Below are 17,764 nucleotides of genomic sequence, written 5' to 3' on the forward strand. Positions count from 1 at the left end.
TCCTAGGTTTGTTGTGAGAATTGAAGAAGCGTATTGATCAGCTCTTAGAACACCTTCCAGGTTGGCACCACTTATGGGTAAGCTATTTTTATCATGCCTAAGCGGCCCCTGATAAAAGGTGGATTTGAAGCCAATCAATATTAACTCCGGAGTGTACTTTTGTAAGGACTAAGCTATAATCCAGTGGTTCTTCAAATCTAATCCACCACCAGAGCACACCAGAGAGCTTGTTAGAAAAGCAAATTACTGCCTGGCCAGTGCTGCCCAGTGGTTGAACCTTGACCTATGAACCAGGAGGTCATGGTTGGATTCCCGTCAGGGCACATGCTCTGGTTTTGGGTTTGATCTCCAACAGGGGGCGTGTAGGAGGCAGCCAATCAATGATCCTCTCATCATTGTTGTTTCTATTTCTCTCTCTCTACCCCTTCCTCTCTGCAATAAATTGAAAAAATATTTTTTTTAAAAGAAGAAATGCAAATTATTGCATCCCAAATCTGCTGAATTAGAAGCTCTGGGGGTGGGGCCCAGATGGCTAAGATTTAAGTCTTTCAGGTGATTCTGATTTACACTACAGTTTGGGTATCATAGCTACAGCCCGTAGCGGTCCTGGTGTGCATGTGTGTGAGAGGGTGTTAAAAAATAAAAGCCTAGCGGTGCTGGAAGCACTCCAAGAATCCCTCTTTCCTGGGGGCGAGAAAAGCGATCCAGTGGCGCTCACCAGTCCCTGCCAGTTCAGGCAGGCTGCTGGCTCGCGCAGGGCCTTCTGGGGATTGTAGTGCAGACCGCTCCCGAGCCGGAGGCGCCTGCGCATTGGCCGCCAACTCGCTCTAGTTGCTGTGGTCCGGACTCGGGACCGGCTGCCATCTTAGTCGAGGGACTGAAGAGTCGCCGCCGCCCCGAGTCCCGGTAAACACCAGCTGGCGGGTTGGGGGCAATTCTGGGGGAGAAGGGACATGAATGTCCGAGGAGAACGAGGGGTGGAGGAGTGTGGCGCGCAAGCCAGGACCCAGAGCCGCGACTGCTCCCTCTCCCCTCGGAGCCGGTGCCTGTGGGGGCGCGGGGAGCTCGGGCTAGTGGCTGCGGCCGGATGGGGGGTGGGACGGCCCCGATGCGCTCAAGGGCCACTTTCGGGTGGAGGCGTCCGGAGCGTCTCGCCTCGCGGGCTCCAAGTTATGGGAAGCCTGGGCCGCGGCGAGAACCGTCAGGGTCCGGCCCCGCGCCCCTAGGGCAGCCCTGCCCGGGGCCACCTTCTCGCGGCCCGGCCTTTGCTCGGGGCCCGGCGGCAGCGGCCAGCGCGGGCGACGTGGCCCTTTAAGGGGCGGTGGCTGGGCCCACCTGCCACCCGGCTGGCCTTCCCGAGACTTTCGGGAGCCCCCAGTCGCGAGGGGGGCCCAGCCCAGCGGCTGCTTCCCCTTCTCTCTCTCCCTCTGCTCCCTCCATTGTCCCTCGGCGTGGTGGTCCCGGCCGGGCGCCTCCTTGGTGCCGCTGCAGCCGCGGCCCCGCCGGCGCTAAGTTTTGCAGACGTGGAACTGTCACTGTCCTCCCTCCCGAGAGTGCCCTTGTCTTCGGTAGAGAAAAGAAAAAAAAGTAGGCGTGAGCGTATTCTGAGGGTCGAAACACGATGAGTTCATGACTTGGTGAGGGACTCAGATGTTCAGACTGGGTTCCGAGCCGCGATTTAGAGAGAGAGAGAGACACGGGGTCTGCGTCCCGAGGGTGAGCCTGAGATGAGAGATGTAACCGGGGGCACTGGCATGCCACCCACCCGACAGTCATGCTGCCCCGGGAACAACTCAGCTTGTTTTCTTGGTTATCTTGTGTCTTAATCTGGTTACATTTTCTGACAGGATTCTACAGTTTCAGTTTACTTTTTTTGGGGGGAGTGAGGGGTGGGGAAGGAAGAGTGGAAAAATTCCGGAGGCACTGGAGTCAGCTTCCTACCATTATACTTAATTTTTTTGGGGGGGTCCCCGTCATTATTCCTAATGCAAATTAGCCTTACGGAAGTATGTCCAGGCAGCGTGTATTTCCACCTTGAAATCGGCTAAGGGCTTATTACTCAGCTGAAAGAAAGTTCTCATGGCAGGTCTGGTGAGAGAGCCTGTACTGTGTGTACTCATGGCTTTACTCAAGGTACAGTTACTTCATTTTTAAGATTTAGATATGAAGGTGGAAATAAATTCAACGTTTTTTGAACAATGAATGTTAGTTTTGGGGGTGTGAGTCCAAAAGGAATTCCTTCATCATCAGCATGAGGCAAGTCAACAGGAATATGATATGAAATAAAAAATACAAGTGCAGAATACTTGTGCGGTGTATTCTGGTATAAATCATTTCTACATTTCTTTAAAAAAAAAATCTTTACACTTACTGGGAGAGACAAACTAGCCTCCAAATTTGACCATTAGGATAATTAGGGGAACTTTTTAAAAGTAGGAATTCCAGAGTCTCATCTCCTGAGATTGATTTAGCACCTCTGGGTTGGACCTGAAGAATTTACTTTTAAAACATGCCCCCGGCACTTCTGATGGTTTTGGGGACCACAGAGGCAAACAATAACTGTGGACATACCAAGAACAGCTCAAAAAGCTTTGACTTAGGAGAGGAAGTGACCAGTCTGTTTGAGGGTTGGCCAGAGAGAGATGCAGGACCTGCCCCTGTACCTAATTTGGGTCTTGGATGATAAGTGGGAGTGTGAAGGGATGGGGAAAAGGAAGAAGAGGGCAGGCAGAGGAAAGACCTTAATGCTGTGTGTAAATGCAGAGGATTGTGGAAGAAAAAAGGTTCAGGGAACAGAGAGTGGGATGGGGAAGGAGAGCATTATGGAATGTGAGGCCAGAAGGGTAAAAGGAGGCAATTATAAAAAGTTCTAAGTATAATGTTTAAAAACTTGTTTTATATTGTTAGCAATAAATATCGATTTTTAAACAGGTAAGTGATATGAGGTCATATGTGCTTTAGAAAGATTGCTCTGATAAGTGAAAGAATGGGAGAATGGCTGTTGCAGAGGTCTAGGTGAGAAGTGAAAAGGCTTGACCTTGGAGAGAGGCTGTGGGGGGATGATCAAGGGATTGGGCTTCGTTCTTTACCAGGGGGTCATGGTTGGATTCCGGTCCAGGGCACATGCTCTGGTTTTGGGTTTTATCTTCAATAGGGGGCGTGCAGGAGGCAGCCAATCAATGATTCTCTCTCATCATTGTTGTTTCTATTTCTCTCTCCCTACCCCGTCCTCTCTGAAATCAATAAAAAATAATATTTTTTTTTTTTAAAGAAGAAATGCAAATTATTGGATCCCATCCCAAATCTGCTGAATTAGAAGCTCTGGGGGTGGGGCCCAGATGTCTAAGATTTAAGTCCTTCAGGTCAATATTGTTGACATACTTTTAGATGAGAATATTTTAGGGCCAGTCTGGGTAAAGGGCTCCTTTCCTGTCAAAAGAACCCATTAGCAAATCTGAATAATATTGCCAGGCTATATATGTTAATAGTATCAGACTGATTGTTCATTAGCATCTTTCAAAAATTAGAACCAGATGAGGTTCAATTTGGAGGAGAACTTGGGAGATTATACTGAAATATATAACTGTCAACATTATTATTATTTTTATTGTTGATCCTCACCCGAGGATATTTTTCCACTGATTTTTAGGGAGAGTGAAAGAGAGAGGGAAACATCAATCTGAGAGAAACACATCAGTTGGTTGCCTCCTGCATGAGCCCCCACCAGGGCCCAGGCCAGGGAGGAGCATGCAGCCAAGGTACGTGCTCTTGACTGGAATCAAACCCGGGACCCTCTGGTCTGCAGGCCAACACTCTATCCACTGAGCCAAACCGGCTAGGGCTGTCAACGTTATTGATTAAGCCCCTTGAAAGTGTTTTTCTTCCACCCTCATAAACTTGGTATTAAAAATTTAGAGTTGGAAGAGATTGCAGAGATTATCTAGTCCACAGTGGCAAATATATTTTGGTTTATTGGCCAACTCCACTTTGAAGTAGCTTCTAGAAGCAATGTGTTGAAAAGGATTTTGGTCTTATATGTTCTCTGGGAAAGTGAATTATGATTGATTGGTGATGCCTCCTGTAGACATTAGTTCTCCAGTGAGAGGTATATGTGACAAGTATATACTATTCTTAGTTCATTCTCTTCGTTTTCTGTTTGTTTTTGAAGAAAGTCCTAAGCAGGTTAAATTATTTACCTAAATAAAACTAGTTAAGAGTTAGGACTACAACCAAGTTTTGTAGCTCTTAATCGGTTGTTCTCCAAAATGTACCAAGATGGATGTGTGCTACTAAAGAGCTTTTAATATTAGGCCAAAAGGAAAAAAAAAGAGTTTTCTAATCTGTGCCTCTTGACTGTTTAGGCAAGAGTTTAACAAAGAACTCTGGCCTAGAAGTAAGTTTTGTTTTCATTCTGGCTTAAGTTTGTGTCTGTACTGATAAGAAATAGTTACCTGTTTTTGTTGTTTTGGGTTGTTACTTCCTTTCTTGTTTCTCATCTCTCTCAATTTTGGGTTTTGGGGATTGGTTTCCTTTATATGAGTTAAGGCAAAAGTGTATAAAGTTTTGTGTGTTTTTTTTTCTGTATTTATAGCACCTAGCCAAATTCTGGGCTCATAATAAGCGCTCAGTAAAGACATGTTGATTTTTGTGGCTGTAAATGATACTGGCTTTGAGTCGATATAAATTAGCAAGGGGGGGCGTGTGGAATTGAATTGCAGTATTCCCTGGCTGGGAGGTTGGCCCTCAGCTAAAAATGCTGGATACAAACTTCATAACTAGAAGTACGTAGTTAACCAGAAGCTGTTCCTGCCTCTATCTTTCTTCAGTCTAGCAGTGCACTGTCCTTGGAAAACTGCTGCCAGCTCAGCTCTTTTGCTTCTTTTCAGAACTGGAAAGATCCTTGGAGTGTTTTCTTTTTCTATCCCTAGGAATCTTCAAATTGCAGGGACTGTCCTTATAATGACTCCAGTAGGTAGAGTATGTGTTTATATGGCTATTCTCATTTTGCCATGTAGCTATTGTACATAGGGGGGCATTATCCCATACTATGTATGAGGCATTTTCAGCTACTCACCTTCTTATCCTGCCTGCCCCATCAACAATTCTCTATCCAGCCTGGCCAGTGTGGCTCAGTGCTTGAGCATCAACCCATCAACTAAGCGATCACCAGTTTGATTCCTGATCAGGACCAATGCCCTGATTATTGGCTCGATCCCCAGTAGGGGGCATGCAGGAGGCAGTCGATAGATGATGTTTCTCTTTCATTGATGTTTCTATCTCTCTATCCCTTTTCCCTTTTTCTCCCTCTCAAAATCAGTAAAACATTTAAAAAAAAGATTTCTCTATCCAATGAAACTTAAAAATATCTTGTACTGTCTGATTCCCAAGGTCATTGCTAATTTGATGCATTTAACCATAGAAACAATGTGTTAATGGGCCCTTCTTCCCCTCTCAGGTAACATGCATTTAACAGTGGCATTCTGGAGACAACGCCTTAACCCAAGGAATTGACTCCTGACTTGAACGGTGAGAACTTCAGGTATGGTGGCATGCCTGTGAGAGAGGTTGTGGCACAGGAATGGTGCAGAGGGTGAACCTTGGTCATGTAACTGCTGTGGGAGGTATGGAGAGAGAGCACTATTGATGCTGCCTACATCAGTTAGTTTCTACCTAGATCTGGAAACTCAAAGCCTTCTCTGAGAATTATCATGTGAGCTACACTGTGCTCTTAATATGGGTCCTCTGACTTTTCTGTTTTTCTAGCTTCCTTAGATACATACACACTTTTCCCTTTTGTGCTGCTTTGTAAATGGTTATACTTGTCTAGGCATGTGCATGTATATGGTAAAAAAGTGTAAGAATTAAAAGGAAGACAACATAGTGCAGTGGGAAAAGAATGGAGGACTTGGAAAGAAGAGGTCTGGGTGGTGTTTTTTTTTTCAAGCCTCACCCGAGGATATTTTTCCATTGATTTTTAGAGGGAGTGGAAGGAAGAGGCAGACAGAAACATCGATGTGAGAGAAACACATCGATTGGTTGCCTCTCACATGCGTCGACTAGGGCCGGGCTGGGGAGGAGCCTGCAACCAAGGTGTGCAGGTCGACGCTCTATCCACTGAGCCAAACCAGCCAGGGCAAGGTCTGAGTTCTTACTTGATTTTTCCACTGACAGACTATGACTTCGCAAATTATTTAATCTTGCTGGGACTCAGTTTATATCTGTAAAAAAGATTTATTGCTTCTTACCTGCCTCCCTGGCATTGTTGTGAGGATCAAATAAAATAATACATTAAATCTTTAGAAAAAAATGAGTTTATAACTTAAGACATTATCTACATCTACAAGGTAGAAGAAGTTGGCAATATTAAAAAGGAAAACATGAGGATAGGACAGATTCACTTTAAAAGATCAGAAGATAGAAAAGGAAGATTATTGGATTAAAATAAAAAGTAAAGCATAGAAAAAGATAAAGCGATAAGAAAATACTGAGTGAGTGAAGTAAAGCAGATGAGTTGGTTGGTGAGAAAGCTGAGTAGGAAGGAAGTGGTCCCTTGTATTTGCCTAACCTTTACCTTGCTACTACTTGTTGTCATTGTCATTACTAGTTCCCTTCGCATAAATGTTCCATCCATACTTAGACTCTTGTCTCCACTGTAAACATCAGTGTTTATTATTCACTCATCTATGTGACCCTTTGTGTTTATTTTATTTTTTGTTAACTAATTACCCTATAAATTCTGAGAGATCAAGTACAGTGATTTGCTTATTATGGTGTCCCAGGTCAGTGCTATAATCAAATGTGTACTTAATCTGTTCCTTTTTATAATTATGGAGAGAAAAAAGAGATGGTAGGGTGCATTGTGTGAGATACAAGGAAAAGGAATAAGTAAGAGGAAAGTAGATAAACGAGATGATAAAAGGAAGAATTCTTAGGATCTGACAATGAAAAAGAAAGACATGGAAATGAAAAATACATATGTAGAGCAAAAAAGGGGGAAAGGAGATGGTGTTACCTGCAGTATAGGAACAAGGCAGCTTTCATTTATCTAATGTTGTTGTAATACTTTACAAAAACATGTTATTGGGGGGGAGGCGAGGGTAGGGAGGAGGGGGTCAATGGGGAGAAAAAGGGGACATCTGTAATAGTTTCAACAATAAAGATAAATTAAAAACAAACACAAAAATATGTTCTGGGAAAGATTCTCCATACCAGAATTTTAAAAAATATTTCTAAAAGTATCCACTTCATCCTGAACTCATAAAGTATTTCTTTGTGGAAAGAAAACTGGGCCAATATTCAGAAGACCTGGTTCTAGCCTTGGATTGCTTGTTACTTAAATTCTGTGATCTTGGGCAATTCACTTAAATCTCTCTGGGTCTCTGTTTCCTCACTTGTGTATTGAAAGTATTGAACATGATCGCTCAGATTCCTTCTAGCTAGCTCATGCTTTGATTATACTTAGTACTTCATGCACTGGCTTACTAATTTTTCAGGGCTTTGTTTGTATCACAATACAGGACTGTTTCAGAAATATAATAGCACTTCATAATATCCAGTGCTTTATAATTGAGAGGCCATTTTAAGTTCTACTTTAAACATTAAAAAGAGAGACTTTGTAGGAAGCCTAGGTATAGGAACGTTAAGTTTGTAATGTTCAGCCAGCATTTATTGAGCTCCTATTGTGCTAGACCCCAAGGGACACTTAATATAAAACCCCTGCCTTGACCCATGAACCAGAAACCAAGAGGTCACTGGTTCAATTCCTGGTGTGGCCTGGATTGTGGGCTTGATGATCCCTAGTAGGAGGTTTACAGAGGGCAGCCAATTGATGATGTTTCTCTCTGATCAATGTTTCTATCTTTCATTCCCTCTCTCTCCCTTTCTATTATCAATCAAAACATTAAAAAAACAAAAACAACAACAAAAAACAACCTCTGCTTCAAGGATTTTGTGTTCTTGTCAGGGAAACAAACTTGTTCACCAGTAATTATTGTAAAAAGCAAGATGTTATAATAAGGATTGCATTGAATTGCAACTTAAGATAATTAACTTTGGATTTTTTGGTTCAAACATAATTGAATATATGTTAAGTGTTGCTCTGTGCTAGGCATTACAGGGAATCATGATGAAAAAGCATTCCCTGCACTTAAGAAACTTGCAGTTTTTTTTCATGTGTGCAAACTGATAACCCTGATAGACTCTCTACCCCAGGAAAGAGAAGTTTTGTACTGTATCATCAGTTTAAAGTTTTAAACTAAGAATTTATCTGCATGGAACTTACCTCACTCCAGAAATGTCTAATAGCATACTTGCTTTCTGAGAAAATACATTTTATTAGATTCCACAGCCCTTTCTCTGTCAATTGCAGGGCTTTTTTTTTTTTAGACCAGGAAAAAAATCATTTAGGTGAACTTTGGTTTGCTTCTTAGTCATTTGTGCAAAGACAGAGTAGACTCTAGAATTTAGTCCTTTGATCCTTTGTTTTAGAGAATCAGTTTAGTTGGTCACAGAAGAAAGGATGCTAGTCCATAAAGGAATCGTATTTTAGGGGTTAACAGTGTGTACTAGAATTAGATTGTCTGATTTTGAATTTTGGCAATATGACTTTGACTAAGTTGCTTAACTTCTTTGTTTTTAAATTGAGGTAAAATTTACCATTTTAATAATTTAAAAATATATAATTCAAAAATATATATATATAATTCAGTGCTTGGTTCTCTATTGATCCTAGTGGGAAGTGTAGACCAAATATGGTCTGAACATCTTAACTTTTTTCTAAAGAGAAATTGGAAATCCAGATTTTAAAAAAAGATATATATTATTTATTTATTTATTTATTTAGGTTAATCCTCACCCGAGGATATTTTCCCATTGATTTTTAGAGAGAATGGAAGGGCGAGGGAGGAGGGACAGAGAGAAACATTGATGTGTCTCACATCAGTTGGTTGCCTCCTGCATGCACCCTGACTAGGGCAGGGGGAAGTTGTGACCGAGGTACTGAGGTACATTCCCTTGACTGGAATTTAACCTGGGACCCTTCAGTCTGCGGGCCTACTTTCTGTCCACTGAACCAAACTGGCTAGGGCTGGAAATCCAGATTTTGTGACAAATCTTTATTTTTAAATGTTGGCAACTTATGAATTCATAATATAAACACTGTGGGCCAAACAAATCACCACTGTGGGCTGAATTTGTCCTGTGGGTTACCTCTTTGCAACCTCTGATCTGGAGCTTGACGTTTTGCAGCATAACTCATGTTCCCTGCCCTCTGGGAAGAAAGTCCTAACCCACATAAAGATTTAAGCAATACCTCAAAGTAGTCTAGGGCTGAATGAGGGTTATGTGGAATAATTATTAAGATAGAGAGGAAAAGGGAAGCTATTTAAGACTGGGATTCAGAATGGGCAGAGATGCAGAGGCAGGAATGGACTTGATGGTGGGAGTGCAGTGAAGAGATTATTTGGAGTTTATATTAGTTTGAAGAGGTTTAGTGTGGGCCTGGTAATAAGAGGAAGTTTTGAAAAATTAAGAGACCAGCCTTATTGTGGGATAGCCTTAAGTCCTGTAGGCTGACAAAATCAGATGGTATTTTATGGAGATTATTTCATAATATTGATGTTTACAGTGTTTACTAGAGTTGGTGGGGTCTGGTCTGGAGGCAGGGAGACCAGGCTAGAAGTGGTAATAGGAATAGAAAGGAAGGGACAAATGTTTGTATAAGAGACAAAATCTTTTATTTGGCTCACCCTGTCTGTGACAGTGGGACCCTGCAGTAGATAAAGAGTACCAATTTTGAAAGCTTTTTCCCTATTCATTTTGTAAAAACTGGGGTATGTGAGGATTATACTGTGTGTATAGGCTATCCCTCTTTTTTCATGTTGTGGATCTTGCTTCATTACTCTCAGTGTCAGCACACTCCTTAATGATGGATCGCATACATAGTCTTATGATTTCTCAGTTTGCACAAGTAGAATAGAAAGAAAGGAAGTTCTTATGTGCTATGCAAATAGTTGAAGGTTAATTAGCAATATAACTAAATATTAATGCTGCCAGTCTCTTTTAGACAATTTTATAAAGTGTTCAGATGAATTAGGTACATAGCAGTTTTCATCTACAAATATGAAACTACTTAGGATTTGTTTTGTTTTTTTAATACTAGGATTTGAAAAGGTTATGCTTTTGAAAAATGGAATAATGTGATGATTTAAAGCATAGGATTTGGGTTGCCAGCTCTAGAAATGTAGTATAAACATAGGTACTCTGAGCTCCTATTTCTTTTTCTCTGAAAAATAGGCATAATATCTACTTCCCATGGTTGTCATGAGACTGCACATTAAAATATCATGAATAAAATGATAGCTATTATTATTAATCTTGTTAAAAAGAGAAAATGCCCTAGCTGGTTTGGCTTAGTGGATTGAGCGTCGATCTGTGGACTGAAGGGTCCTGGGTTCAATTTCGGTCAAGGGCATATGCCTGGGTTGTGGGGGCTCGATCCCCAGTAGGGGGCATGCAGGAGGCAGCTGATCAATGTTTCTCTCTCTCTCTCTCTCTCTCTCTCCTGCTCCCTTCCTCTCTGAAATCAATAAAAATGTAAAAAAAGGAAATAAGAAAAGAACAAGAAAGTATCAAAGTAGGTCAACTGCTTATTACATTTCTAGTTTTGGTTTTTGGTGATTTCAGTTAACCTCTGATAAGTTTCATTAAGCATTAGTTTATTTATGTATTTATTTAAATATATTTTCATTGATTTCAGAGAGAAAGGGAGGAGGAGAGAGAGATAGAAACATCAATGATGAGAGAGATTCATTGATCAGCTGCCTCCTGCATGCCCCCTACTGGGAATTGAGCCCACAGCCCCCCTGACTGGGAATCAAACTATAACCTCCTGGTTCATAGGTTGATGCTCAACCACAGAGCCACACCTGCTGGGCATTAGATGTTATTTTATACGTGGAATTTTTGTATCTACCAAGGTTTGGAAACACTGAGAAATGGTTTGGTCATAGGAAAATTGTAGAATTTTGCTGCAGAAACTTGACACAATACTTAATTTATGATTCAGAATGTTTAAAGAAACTGATGAACATTGTAGAAAGGTGGAATATGTTTATTCTGTATAACCTGAGAAAGGGATTTGTAGGATTTTATTTTGATCAAGCTTTTTGATCCGTTTATACTTTCTAATGAAAATCTTCTTGACATAGACATGGAAGTCATTCCTTATTTTTTGGCTAAGATGAAAAATGTAGTAGTGTAGTAAGTAGTCTTTTTAGTAAGTAAATGAAGTAGAGATAGCCTGAGTATTAAGAATACTTGAGATTAGTAACATTTTCATCATTGATGAATAAGAGTACTGAAACTGAGCCTCTGAAAAGTATACTAAGTTGTCCCCATCATAGAGATATATCAGTAGGGTCAAATTGATCTAAAACTCATTTAATGGAGAAGGGATTGTTTGTTTGTTTTTTGAAGCAGCACCTATGTCCTGAATATTAAAAGGGATTTTCAAGTGGTTCATCTATAATACTAAAAGCGTAATATGCTAATTAGACTGGACGACCTTCCAGAGGAAGCCAGAGCTGTGAGGGCTGAGGTGGCTGCCGTGGAAGGCGGGGGCTGAGGCAGAGGAGGTAGCCACAGCAGCGGCGGCGGGGGCAAAGGAGGTGGCCGCAGTGGCGGTGGGGGCTGAGGAGGTGGCCGCAATGGCGGCGGGGGCAAAGGAGGTGGCCACAGCGTCGGTGGGGGCCGAGGCAGGCATAGGCAGAGGCCGAGCCCCTTGTACGAATTTCGTGCATCCGGACTCTATTTTAACTATAGATCTGCTTTAGAAGTGGGAAGGAAAAAAACATGGGAGATGGATTAGCTGCATTTGCTTCTGTGGAATGTCAGTAGACAAAGGGAAATCCTAGATTATCTTTTTTTCTTGAAATTTTTGGAGGAAAGATATTTACTATAGGTCTTAATTATAAACTATACTAGAGGCCCGATTAACGAAATTTGTGCAAGAGTAGGCCTTTCTTCACGTGGCTGCCATCACCGGCTTCCCTCTGGTACCAGGGACCCGGGCTTCCCTTGCAGCCCTGGCTTTGTCTGGAAGGTTGTCCGGAAGGACGTCTGGTCTAATTATCATATTATGCTTTTATTATTATAGATGCTTTTATTATTATAGATTCTATGTATATTGAAATGTACAGAATGTAACTACTACTGCTTTTTATTGTTCAGAATGTTGCTGACATTTATCTGCGGTCATATTCCCCCTTTGTCTTTGCCCTTGAGGTTTTATACTTTCTTATTCCTTTACTAGAGGCCCGCTGCACGAAATTGTTCTTGGGGGGCGGGGGGTGTCCCTCAGTCTGGCCTGCACCCTCGTGTCCGACTGCCAGTTTAGGCCTGATCCCCGCGGGGATCCCTCTCGCAATCTGGGACACTGTATGCACCAGTGACCATACTTTTCTTTTTTTCTCTTTTTTAAAAAAAATATATTTTATTGATTTTTTTACAGAGAGGAAGGGAGAGGGATAGAGAGTCAGAAACTTCGATGAGAAGAAATATCAATCAGCTGCTTCCTGCATACCCCCTACTAGGGATGTGCCCACAACCAAGGTACATGCCCTTGACCAGAATCGAACCTGGGACCCTTCAGTCCACAGGCTGACGCTCTATCCACTGAGCCAAACTGGTTAGGGCAGTGACCATACTTTTCATACAGGTGAAAGGCATCTTGCTGTTGTATGGGCAGCTGCATTTTTTTTGCCCTGATTATAAAAAGTAGTACATAACATGATCCTTCTGAGGCAGTAGAACCATTTTCCCCATTTTATGGGTGGAAAAACTGAAGCAGAGAGAAGTTAAGTAACTGTCTTTGTCACACAGTTATAAGTGTCAGAATCAAGGCTGACCACAAAATGTGCAAGCCAGAGTCCATGCTTGTCATCGCTGCATCATCTTGGTTTTTCATTGTTAGAGTAGCCTTGCCAGGTGTTAATTTTTAATACTAAGAGACTGTTCCCATTATATAGGGTGGGGTCCCTAGGCCTGGCTGATGATCAGGGCCGATCTGTGGGGCGATCAGTGGGCAGGGCGATGGCCACCGCTGGTCACCTCCCTCTTGGGGGGCAGAACCTTCATTACATTTTTCTTCAGTTTTGGATTTTTCTATTCTTCTCTTAACCATTTACTTGATGGGGTAAACATTTATAAAGGATTGAGCTCTTAGGCCAGGAAGAGTCCCTGTGTTACTTAAATTTTACTTTAGAGAAGGAAAATATAAGATCTTATTGAAGAAATTTGATTCTTCTCTTAGGACTTGCTGTTGTTACTGTTTCTCTAAGAAAGTACAAGTCAGCCTGAGGTATTCAAATAAGGGTTACCTTTTGTCATTCTAAGGAGAAGAAAATCTGTTTCATTCATTTCAGTGATTCACTTCTTAACATGATTTAATGTTTGATGATTTGAAATTTTGAGACTGGTATTTGTTAGGGTTTTGTGTTGTTTTTTTAAAAAAAATATTTTATTGATTTTTTACAGAGAGGAAGGGAGAGGGATAGTTAGAAACATAGATGAGAGAGAAACATTAATCAGCTGCCTCCTGCAACCAAGGTACATGCCCTTGACCAGAATCGAACCTGGGACCCTTGAGTCTGCAGGCCAATGCTCTATCCACTGAGCCAAACTGGTTAGGGCGGGTTTTTTTGTTTTTACTAAGAGAGTTGGAGTGATCCTAAGCTCAACATCCTATATAATAAAAGCCTAATATGCTGTGTTCGATCGGCTGTTCACCCAATCACAGCGAAATATGCTAATGATATGCTAAGACCGCTCAACCTCTCACTATGATGTACCCTGATCACCAGGGGCCAGACGCTCTGACCAGTAGGTTAGCTTGGTGGTGGGGTCCGGCCAATCAGGACTGAGCGAGATTGGCTGGACATGCACTGGAGCTCTCCTGTGGTCCCTCTCCGGCTGGCCAACCTCCCGCGCCCCTCCCTGGCCCTGATTGTGCACCAGTGGGGTCCTTCGGCCTGGCCTGCACCCTCTCACAATCCAGGACCCCTCGGGTGGTGTCGGAGAGCCGGGTTTGGCCCGATCCCGCAGGCCAGGCTGAGGGTCCCCACTGGTGCATGAATTCATGCACTGGGCCTCTAGTACTTTAATAATTTTGGAAAGGACTAAACTGAGTAAATTCAAGTACAGCAATGATATGTGTTTTTTGTTTGTTTCACTTTTACCTTTTTTTGGTTCCTTTATGGAATCATGGTTTTAAATAATGAAATTAACACCAAGCAAGGCTAGAGATCTCAGTTTTTTGGCCATATCTTCTGTTCTGACCTAGATCAGTCCATTTTGATTGGGTTGTTTGCCATATTATTATCAAGTTGTGAGAGTATTTTTGTGTGTGTGAATTCAGGATATAAATCCTTTATCGGATATGTGTCTTACAAATATATTTTCCCAGCCTTTTGCTTGTCTTTTCATTTTCTTAACATCTTTTGAAGAGTAGAAGTTCCTAATTTTGACAAGGCTTAATTTCTCAAATTTTGTATGTGTGTGTGTATGGTACTTTTGGTGTCCTGTGTAAGAATTCTTTGCCTAATTGGGCAATCCATCTAAATTTCCTGGATTTCAATTTGTTTACCTGTGAGAACAAAAAGGTGTGCGGGGTATTTTTCCTTCTTTGGAACAATATTTTTATTCAGTTCCTTTTCAGATTCAGTCAAAGTAGAGGAGGTAGTTTTGAGATAGAATAAATAGTAAGGTGAAAGTCTGCAGACCCAATTTTATTTTTTTGGAGTGTAGAATTGGCTCCTGCTTTCATAATCCTATTTGTTTCCTAATGGGTAAGTGGTAATTGTGCCACCTTTCCTACCCCCACTATTTAGAGCTCTTGGTGTAAATGATTCTCTCTTTGATTTTTTTTTTCTGGTTTTAATACAATCCCAATAACTATTGTTTTTTTTTTTTCTTTTTGTTTTTTTTACTTCATTTATTTTAAAATATAGCCCTAGCTAGGTTGGCTCACTGGATAGAGCATCGGACTGCGGACTAAAGGGTCCTAGGTTCGATTCCGGACAAGGGCATGAACGTTGGTTGCGGGCACATCCCCAGTAGGGAGTGTGCAGGAGGCAGCTAATCGATGCTTCTCTCTCATCGAAGTTTCTAACTCTCTATCCCTCTCCCTTCCTCTCTGTAAAAAAATCAATAAAATATATTTTTGAAAAAAAAATATTTTTATTGATTTCAGAGAGGAAGGGGGAGGTAGAGAGAGATACAAACATCAATGTTGAGAATCACTGATTGGCTGCCGCTTGCATGCCCCCTACAGGGGATCAAGCCCGCAACCTGGGCATGTGCCCTTGACCAGAATTGAACCCAGGACCATTCAGTCCGCAGGCCGATGCTCTACCCATTGAGCCAAACCAGCTAGGCTTGTTACTTCTTTTAATAAAAACACATGCATTTGTTTCTAAAGTGTGCATACATGTTACTCAGTAACTAATTAGTATTGATATCTTTTTAAAAAATGTTTTTATTAATTTTTAGAGAGAGAGGGAGAGAGAAACATTAATGTGAGAGAGAAACATTGATCAGTTGCCTCCTGCTAGCACCAGTAGAGCCTGCAATCCTGGCATGTGCCCTGACTGGGAATTGAACTGGTGACCTTTTGGTGCATGGGACCAACTAAGCCACCATGCAGGTCAGGGTGTTAGTTCTTCATTGTTCAGAAATGATATGAGAAAGGTTTTCTGGAAGGTTGGGGATGGTGGCCACCAGAGTCTTACATTTTGAGAATTCATTGGTATTGAGAGATGGTCAGAAACAAGAGTTTTTTGGGAGCCAAGAAATTCAACTTTATATATCACTAGAGGCCTGGTGCACGAATTTGTGCATGGGTTGGGCCCCTCGGGCTGGCTGGTGATCAGGGATGATCGGGGCCAGCTGGCTGGGGAAGAGGGACTGCAGGAAATTGGCTGGCTGTGGGAAATTAGCTGTAGGAGCATACTGACCACCAGGGGGCAGCTCCTGCATTGAGTGTCTGCCCCCTGGTGGTCAGTGCATCATCATAAGAACCGGTCATAAAGGTCGCTTAGGCTTTTATGTATGTAGATTAGTTTGTATAATATTACACAAGTGTTTTCAGAAGAGCAGTATTTATAGTAGCACAACAGTATATTTATTGTGGCATGTCAAATCCTTTAAATTCTAGCTGTAATTAGTGAAAGCTGGGAAATAACTTGTAATAGTAGTTAATGTTAAAATGTTTGTCAGAAAGCTATTTGGGAGAACAGGGGAAAAATTGACTTCTGGAATACTGGATACAGAGTTCAAACCAACAAATGAATGCTAAAAGTTCAGTTCTGGTGCCAGTTTCTTTAAACTTTGTTTTCATAGTATTGAACCTTGAAATTTGTACCTTCCTGTTTTTCTCTTTGAAAAAGATAATCATCTCTATGCATATTCTTTAGAATCCATTCTGATAATATTTGGTTGGAAAATGAGAAAGGAGCTTTCAATGACATGTGATGTTTAGAGCTAAGGTGTCACTGTTGTGGGGGAGAGAGGATGATCCACATCCTACCTTCCTGTTAAGATAACTTTTTCCAGTAAATAGGAAAGCAACTTTTCCCCATCATGAGTGGATTTGAGTTCATTCTCTCATCTTTTGTTGAGAAATTTAAGTTACAGAAATGAGTATTTATTTATCTTCTACCCCAACCCAAAGTACTTTTATCTCCTACTAGAGGCCCGGTGCACAAAAATTTGTGCACTGGAGGTGGGGGGTCCCTCAGCCCAGCCTGTGCCCTCTCGCAGTCTGGGACCCCTCGGGGGGTGACCACCTGCTGGTTTAGGCCTGCTCCCCGAGGGATTGGGCCTAAGCTGGCAATCAGACATCCCTCTAGCAGCCCGGCAGCCTTCGGGAGATGTCCACTTGCCAGCGGGGAGCAGACCTAAGCTGCAGTTGGACATCCTTAGCGCTGCTGAGGAGGCAGGAGAGGCTCCCACCATCACCGCTGTACTGGCAGCCATCAGCCTGGCTTGTGGCTGAGCAGAGCTCCCCTATGTGGGAGCGCACTGACCACCAGAGGGCAGCTCCTGCATTGAGCGTCTACCCCCTGGTGGTCAGTGTGTGTCATAGTGACCAGTCATTCCCAGTCTTTCTGCTGTTAGGGTCAGTTTGCATATTACCTTTTACTATATAGGATAGAAGCCTGGTGCACGGGTGGGGACCGGCGGGTTTTCCCTGAAGGGTGTCCCAGATCAGGGTGAGGGTCCTGCTTGGGTGCCTGGCCAGCCTGGGTGAGGGGCTGATGGCTGTTTGCAGCTGGCCACACCCCCTTCAGGGTGGGGGTCACCACTGGGGTGCCTGGCCAGTCTGGGTGAGGGGCTGAGGGCCGTTTTCAGGCTGGCCTGCGACTGAAGCTCCCAGCCTCTCCTTTTTTCCTTTTTTTTATTTTTTTATTCTGGGATTTATTTACCTTCTGTAATTGAAACTCTGTTGCCGTCACTGGCGCTCCCAGCTCTGAGGCCGCGGCTGGCTGAAAGCAGGTATCTGGGATTTGTTTAGCTTCTATAATTGAAACTTTGTTGCTTTTGGAGCTGTTGCTTTCAGAGCTCAGAGCCGGGCCGCGGCAAGTGGGGAACCTTGGCTTCCTCCATCACTGGAGCAAGCAAGCCTCCTGCTCGCTTCAGCTGCGTAGCTGCCGGCCACCGTCTTTGTTGGCAGTTAATTTGCATATCTTGCTGATTAGCCAATGGGAAG

The 17,764-nt window shown here is 42.6% G+C and overlaps 1 protein-coding gene across 3 annotated transcripts in view; it reads left to right on the forward strand.

The window, feature by feature from the left end:
• Nucleotides 1-829: 829 nt before the first annotated feature.
• The window catches only part of ITCH (itchy E3 ubiquitin protein ligase), a 121,744-nt gene continuing 104,809 nt past the window's right edge, over nucleotides 830-17,764 (forward strand). The window contains exons 1-2 of one of the 3 annotated variants that reach the window (XM_070420172.1): nucleotides 830-906; nucleotides 5,456-5,539. The gene's annotated coding sequence lies outside the window, so the exon portion shown is untranslated. The remainder of the gene's footprint in view (nucleotides 907-5,455; nucleotides 5,540-17,764) is intronic. The other 2 variants (XM_070420173.1, XM_070420174.1) reach the window with 2 other exon arrangements.

This window comes from Myotis yumanensis, unplaced genomic scaffold (assembly GCF_028538775.1).
Source record: "Myotis yumanensis isolate MYYU_CA2020_CCGP unplaced genomic scaffold, mMyoYum1.0.hap1 SCAF_7, whole genome shotgun sequence".
NCBI lineage: Eukaryota > Metazoa > Chordata > Mammalia > Chiroptera > Vespertilionidae > Myotis > Myotis yumanensis.